Source organism: Chiloscyllium plagiosum, chromosome 11 (genome assembly GCF_004010195.1).
Source record: "Chiloscyllium plagiosum isolate BGI_BamShark_2017 chromosome 11, ASM401019v2, whole genome shotgun sequence".
NCBI classification, from domain to species: Eukaryota; Metazoa; Chordata; class Chondrichthyes; order Orectolobiformes; family Hemiscylliidae; genus Chiloscyllium; species Chiloscyllium plagiosum.
This window is the reverse complement of record NC_057720.1, coordinates 1,855,968-1,864,143: the sequence shown is the minus strand read 5'-3', so window position 1 is coordinate 1,864,143 and position 8,176 is coordinate 1,855,968. Positions and strand designations below refer to the sequence as shown.

The following is an 8,176-nucleotide window of genomic DNA, read 5'->3' as shown; positions in this document are numbered from 1 at the left end:
AAAAATGTCAGTGTCGAGTCGGTCATTAATGGAGATGGAGAGGTCCAGGAAGGGGAGTGAGGTGTCAGAGATGGTCCAGGTAAATTTAAGGTCAGGGTGGAATGTGTTGAAGTTGATGAATTTCTCAACCTCCTCGCGGGAGCATGACGTGGCGCCAATGCAGTTATCAATGTAGCGGAGGAAGAGGTGGGGAGTGGTGCCGGTGTAATTATGGAAGATGGACTGTTCTACGTAGCCAACAAAGAGACTGGGGCCCATACGTGTGCCCATGGCTACCCCTTTGGTCTGGAGGAAGTGGGAGGATTCGAAGGAGAAATTGTTAAGGGTGAGGACCAGTTTGGCCAAACGAATGAGAGTGTCGGTGGAAGGGTACTGTTGGGGACGTCGGGAGAGAAAAAAATGGAGGGCTTGGAGGCCCTGGTCATGACGGATGGAGGTGTAGAGGGACAACCCATTGTCAGTTACTGGTGGACTCCATTAGCAGCTATTCATTCCCCCAGGTCATGCTCCTCAGTCCATCTGTTGTTTCTATCTCTCTCTCTGGTCTCCATCTCCACCAATTGTTTGATCCTCCAAACCCCCCCGCCCCCCCAGCATGGATACCGCCCTTTTCCCAGCTATCATCAGTTCTGAAAGGGTCACTGGGCGTTCTTGAGGAGAAGGGAGGGGAGGGGAATGTGGTGGTGGCATCTCGCTGAAGGTGGCGGAAATGATGGCTGATGGTCTGAATTACCATTCTTTTGTCTGCCCAATCTTTACAGATGCTGCCAGTCCTGCTGAGTTTTCTCAGCAATTGCTGTTTGGTTTCTCAAAGTTAAAATGGAGTTACTTCATCTTTTCGCTCTATTTCTCTGACAATTCATCTCTTCCACTGCTTCCAGAACCTCACCCCCCAGCCCCCAAACACCATCTCCACAACTCCCCCCCACCTCCCAGCCCCCAAACACCATCTCTCCTATACTCTCCCCGCACTCTTGTTCAGCCTTCTCCAAGATTCCCTTCCTCCACATCGCTCTCCTTTGCTCTCTTCTCATTCCTCCGTGCCTCTCCATTCCTATTTTATCTACCCCAAACTCTTCTTTCCTCACCTCTTCTCTCCTCCCTTTTGCCCACCTCTGGTCTCCTCTCCAAACACTCCTCCATGCCTTCTGTTCTCCTCACTCCCTTCCTACCCTATTTTTGGGCGCTTCCCCTGTCCTCTCTCCGACCTTCCCTCCCCTTTTCTGTTCCCTCCCCTTTCCTGGTCTCTTCTTGCCTCCCACTTTCTTTCCTCTCCTCTCCTCTCCTCTTCTCCTTCATCCATTCTCCAGGGATGGCATTGTAGCTCAGTGGTTAGCACTGCAGCCTCACACACCAGGGTCCCAGGTTTGATCCCAGCCTCGGGCGACTGTCTGTGTGGAGTTTGCGCATTCTCCCCGTGTCTGCATGGGTTTTTTTCCAGGTGCTCCAGTTTCCTCCCACAATCCAACGATGTGCAGGTCAGGTGAATTGGCCATGCTAAATTGCCCGTAGTGTTAGGTGCAATAGTCAATTGGAAACTGGGTGGGTTACTGTTCGGAGGGTCGGTGTGGACTTGTTGGGCTGAAGGGCCTGTTTCCATACTGTAGGGAATCTAATCTAATCTTTCACATCCCAACTTCCGTTCCTCTGACTATTGGTCTCAAATGTAAGAAAGTTCTCACTCTGATCTAGAGGTCGATGGTGTGAAGATTTTTTAATTGAAACCTTTCTGATTAAAACTGAGTTCTGTGGGGCAGCAATGGCTGAGTGGATTATTAATCCAGAAACTCAGGTAATGTCCTGGGATCCGGCTTCAAGTCCCGCCATGGTGGAATTTGAATTCAGTTTTTTAAAATCAGGAATTAAGAATCTACTGATGACCATGAAATCATTGCTAGTTATCGGGAAAACCAACCTGGGTCACTAATCTCCTTCAGGGAAGGGAATCTGCCATTCTTACCTGGTAAAAACAATGACTGCAGATGCTGGAAACCAGATTCTGAATTAGTGGTGCTGGAAGAGCAGGGTGCTACTTCCTCCCCAACCCCACCCTCCTCTAGCTTATCTCTCCACTCTTCAGGCTCACTGCCTTTATTCCTGATGAAGGGCTTTTGCCCGAAACGTCGATTTCGAAGCTCCTTGGATGCTGCCTGAACTGCTGTGCTCTTCCAGCACCACTACTCCATTCTTACCTAGGTCTGATCTACATGTAACTATAATGTAGTTGATTTTCAACTGCTTTCTGAAATGGCCTAGCAAGCCATTCAGCTGTACCAATTGCTGCAAAGTCTCAAAGAAATGAAACTGGTCAGATCACCTGGCATCGACCTAGGAACTGAAAAAGGCAATGGCAGAAACAGCCCTGTTGACCTAGCACAGTCCTCCTCACTAGCATCTGGGGGCTAGTGCCAACATTGGGAGAGCTGTCTCACAGACCAGTCAAACACCAGCCTGACACAGTCATACCCACAGAGTCAGACCTTACAATGTCCCAGATACCACCATCGCCATCCCTGGATATGTCCTGTCCCACCAGCAGGTCAGACCCAGCAGAGGTGGCAGCACAATGGGATACAGTCGGGAGGGAGTTGCTCTGGGAGTTCTCAACATTGACTCCAGACCCCATGAAGTCTCATGGCTCCAGGTTAAACATGGGCAAGGAAACCTCCTGTTGATTACCCTCACATGGCTGATGAATGGGTACTCCTCCATGGTAAAAACAATGACTGTAGATGCTGGAAACCAGATTCTGGATTAGTGGTGCTAGAAGAGCACAACAGTTCAGGCAGCATCCGAGGAGCAGTAAAATCGACGTTTCAGGCAAAAGCCCTTCATCAGGATTAAAGGCGGAGAGCCTGAAGCGTGGAGAGATAAGCTAGAGGACTCCTCCATGTTGAACAACACTTTAAGGAAGCACTGAGGATGGCAAGGATGTAAAATGTACTCTGGGTGCGGGATCTCAATGTTTACCACCAAGAGTGGCTCGGCAGCAGTGCTACTGACCAGGGAACCAACATGAGGGAAAAAACAGACTTGACCTCATCTTTATCAGTCTGCCAGTTGCAGATGCATCAGTCCTTGACAGTATCGGTAAGAGTGATCACTGTACATTCCTTGTGGAGACAAAGTCTTGCTCTCTTATTGAAAATACCCTCCACCGTGTTGTGTGGCATTATCACCATCCTACATGCGACAGACTTCGAACTGATCTAGCAACTCAAGACTGGGCATTCATGAGGTGCGTGGGCCAACAACAGCAACAGAACTGTACTCCAGCACAATCTGTAACCTCATGGCCTGGCATATCCCCCACTCACCCATTACCATCAAGCCAGGGGATCAACCCTGGTTCAATGGAGAGTGCAGGAGGGCATGCCAGGAGCAGCACCAGGCACATCTGAAGATGTGGTGAAGCTACCAAACAGGACAACTTGCCAAACAGCATAAGTAGCAAGTGATAGACAGAGCTAAGCAATCCCACAACCAATGGATCAGACCTAAGCTCTACAGTCCTGCCACATCCAGTCATGAATGATGGTGGATAATTAAACAACTCACTGGAGGAGGAGGCTTCACAAGTATTCCCATCCTCAATGATGGAGGAGCCCAGCACACCAGTGCAAAAGGTAAGGCTGAAACATTCGCAACAATCTTCAGCCAGAAGTTCCGAGTGGATGGCCCATCTCGGGCTCCTCCAGTGGTTCCCAACATCTCAAATACCAGTCTCCAGCCAATTTGATTCACACCACATGATATCCAGAAATGGTTGGAGACACTGGATACTGCAAAGGCAATGGGCCCTGATAACATTCCAGCAATAGTACTGAGGACGTGTGCTCCAGAATTTGCCGCTCCCCCAGCCAAGCTTTAACAGTACAGTTACAACACTGGCAGCTATCCGACAATGTGGAAAATTGCCTAAGTATGTCCTATACTTAAAAAGCAGGATAAATCCAACCCAGTCAATTACCACTCCATCAGTCTACTCTCGATCATCAGTAAAGTAATGGAAGGGCTCATCAACAGTGCTATTAAGCAGCACCTACTCCGCAATAACCTGCTCAGTGACGCCCAGTTTGGGATCCCCCAGGGTCACTCAGCTCCTGACCCTATTACAGCCTTGGGTCAAACATGGACAAAAGAGCTGAATTCCAGAGGGGAGGGGAGAGTGACAGCCCAATGACATCAAAGTCGCACATGACCGAGTGTGGCATCAAGGAGCCCGAGCAGAAACTGGCATCTGTGGGAGTCAGGGGGCAAACTCTATCTGTTGGAGTCGGCATATTTCCAGGCAGTGCATTCACCCCCTACTTCCTCACTGTGTGAAAATGGCTTTCTTCACTTGGCCTTTGCTTCTTTTGGAGGTCACTTTAAGTCGAGAGCCCCTTGTTCTTCTTCTTTTTACCAGTGGGGTCAGTTACTTCCTGGGGGATCCTCTGCCACAGAAAGCAGTTGAAGTCAAAACATTGAATATTTTTGAAAAGGACTTAGATATAGTTTGAGATGGGGAGAAAGTGGGAACAGTATTGAATGGTGGAGCAGGCTCAAAGGGTCGAATGGCCTCATTCTGCTTCTACTTCCTATCTTTCTGTCTGTTCTATCCAACCCACTCATGGTTTTGAAAACCACTATTAAATCTCCTCTCAGCATTCTTCCCTCCAAAGAGAACAGTCCCAATTTCTGCAGTCTATCCTCATCCCCGATGTTTCAGTCTATAATGGCTCACAGTCAGAGTATCACTGGGCACTGTCACTGAGCCATTTAGCCTTCATTGCTCAGACCTTTGAGTAGAGGAGTTGGGACATTATGTTGTACAAGACATTGACGAGGCTTCTCCTGGGGTACCCCGTGTCCTGTTCCGGTCGCCCTGTTATAGGAAGAATATTATTAAGCTGGAGAGGGTTCCGAACAGCTTTCCCAGGATGTTGCTGGGAATGGGAGGGTTTGAGTTATAAAGAAAGGCTGGATAGGTTGGGATGTTTTTCACTGGAGCGTAGGAGGTTGAGAGGTGACCTTATAGAGGTTTATAAAATCACGAGGGATACAGATAAGATGAATGGCAGGTGTCTTTTCCCTAGAGTCTAGAGGGCACATTTTATGGTGAGAGAGAAAGATCTAAAAAGGACATGAGGGGCAACTCCTTTTACACAGAGTGTGCTTCACGTGCAGAATGAACTTCCTGAGGAAATGGTGGATGTGGCTATGGTTACAGCATTTAAATGACATTCAGATAGGTACACGAATAGGAAAGGTTTGGAGGGATATTGTCCAGGGTAGGTGGAACTAGTTTACTTTGAGATTATGGTCGGCATGGACTGGTTGGACCGAATGGTCTGTTTCCGTGCTGTGTGACTCTGACGGCACGGTGGCTCAGTGCTTAGCACTGCTGCCTCACAGCGCCAGGGACCCGGGTTCAATTCCAGCCTCGGGTAACTGTCTGTGTGGAGTTTGCACATTCTCCCCGTGTCTGCATGGGTTTCCTCCGGGTGCTCCGGTTTCCTCCCACAGTCCAAAGATGTGCAGGTTAGGTGAATTGGCCATGCTAAATTGCCCATAGTGTTAGGTGCATTAGTCAGGGGTAAATGTAGGGGAATAGGTCTGGGTGGGTTGCTCTTTGGAGGCTTGGCATGGACATGTTGGGCCGAAGGGACTGGTTCCACACTGTGGGTAATCTAATCTGACTCTATGACAGTCAGAGCATCATTGGGAACAGTCCCTCAACCTGCGCACCAGAGTGTCACATGGACACAAACCTGTTCTGAAGTGAATCTTGGACCCAGCACCAACCCGTCACTGCTAGGCAAGCGAAATCCCACGGGTGGCTGATAAAGCAATTGTCTCACAGAATTCGAGCTGCCGACGGTGTTAATGGAGAATGACAGGACCGGCAGTCCAGAGTGCAGCAGTAAGTGGGATAATGATGCTTGCTGTCTTTTATAATCAGTGAGATAATATTCCAGCAGTGTTTAGAACATTGTCACTAATGGATGCACATCAGAAATATTTCATAAAAAGCCCTGTTAATAATCTCCTACATGCTTTAATGGTTTCTATATTCGAAGTGTATATTCATTAGTGACTGCCTGCCCAGCACAGCAATCAACATTTTATACCTCTCCAGCTAATAATTCTCCTGTCCATCCCTTCAGGTTAATTTCTGCTTTGCTCTTCATCACCACATCCGATCACTCTTTCTTCTTTCGGTGAAGGTGACAGGGTATGGGAAAAGCAAAATACTATTAAGCTGGAGATTTACCAAGATGTTGCTGGGAATGGAGGGTTTGACTTATAAGGAGAGGCTGGATAGGCTGGGACCTTTTTCACTGGAGTGTAGGAGGTTGAGAGGTGACCTGATAGGTTTGTAAAATCATGAGAGGTATAGATGGATCTTGATAAAGAGAAAAAACTTTCATTGACAATGCTCCTTTCATAATATTAACATGTCCCAAAGTGCTTTGCAACCCATGCAGTAATTTGGAAATGTAGAACCTGTTTGACATAGAGGAATCATGTCAGTCACTTTGTATACCGCACGCTCCCGAGAACCACACTGTCATAATAAACAGATGATCTGTTTTTATTTTAGATAACTATTGGCCAGCATACAAGGGAGAACAGGCTGCAAAATCAGTTTTAAAACAAGCACTTTAATCACAGTCTCATTTCTGCACAATCATTGAGCTGTTTATTGGGAGCAGAAAAATAAAACAGGAGTTCAGAATGAGAATTAGACTCATCAACAAATGACCAATGTGTTTCTGCAGGGAGAGAATGAATGCACAGTGTGGAGAGAGAGAACAAAAACCAGGCAGCGAAAGCTATAGAGAGAAATGCAGTGAGACAGATGGACACACACACACTTTCTCACACACACACTCACACACAGACATTCACTCACACACACACACACTCTCTCTCACATACACATACACTCACACACAGGCACACACACACATACACACTCTCACAGACACCAGTGAAAGTGAGGTGCTTACATCTTCATTTTCTGAAGCCCTTTATAGCTGATGAGCTACTTAAACAATGTTAGTCACTGCTGTAATGTCGGAAAGGCAGTGACTGATCTGCATACAGTACCTTTCCCACAGAGCAGTGGGATACTGACCAGAAATATCTGCCTAGATGTTATTTCAATATTGGAGCCAAAAACACTGGGGAGAACTCCCCAATGCTTCATCCTTTGGCCAGTAACCGAATGATCAGGCTTAATATTCCACCCACAAGCCAGCAACTGGGATAGTGCAGTGCTCGCTGGGGTCACTGCTCTAGAAATGTCACCAAGGACAGACCCCTCCTGCAGCAGGCGCTAGCGAGCCAGAGCAGGGTTGTCTTCCAGTTACCTGCAGCTGGGGCCCAGGATGGACTGGGTTAGAAAGACAGTTATTCTGAACTTTTTATTCTTTACTTTTCTATTGTTTTCCCCTAAGGAATTTTTCTTCAGCTACTTTTGTCCAGGCAGCTCTTATATAATGCGATGGTTGTATTCTTGTGCAACCCTGCATTATAGAAAAATTGCAATTTAGAAATAGCACTTAAATTGTTAGCAATGTAATTGCGTTACAGCCAACACACGTTTTAGAAGTTCACGTTTTAGAAACAATGTCCCCAGTTCGACAACCCCGTTACAGTGAGTTTGCGTTAATGAAACATGCTATACCAGAACAATCTGTATCTAAGATGGTGCTGTAATTTGTCGATTTATAAACTTTTCACTTGACTCATGTGAGTACATGTGATAATAAAGTGAATTCCATTTATCCAATCTGTCTACAAGTGTCTAAGGTGCAGCCACCACCATCTGAGCTGGGAGTGTTGCCCACTGAACCACAACTGGGATCACATGGAGATTGTGTTGTCAAAGTACAAACTGGCACAGTACGGTGTTTGTCAGGGAACATGATTACAATGGGGACATTTTTAGTTTTGAGCTGGAAGTTCAAGCCGAATGAGCAGAAATATCTGAGCTCCCGCGAAACTCCGAGAGAGGTGCTAAGAACAAAGAACAAGTGACAATACAGCACAGGAACAGGCCCTTCGGCCCTCCAAGCCTGTGCTGGCACATTTTATCCTTCCATGTCTTCACTTACAGGATCTGTGTTCCTCCACGCTCTTCCTAAACATGTATCCGTCCAGATGCTTCTTGAAAGCTGCTATTGTG

The 8,176-nt window shown here is 47.2% G+C and overlaps 1 protein-coding gene across 5 annotated transcripts in view; it reads left to right on the top strand.

Moving 5' to 3' along the window:
* Nucleotides 1–8,176, top strand: part of LOC122554098 (choline transporter-like protein 5) — a 281,888-nt gene that overhangs the window by 170,364 nt on the left and 103,348 nt on the right. The window lies entirely within an intron of this gene.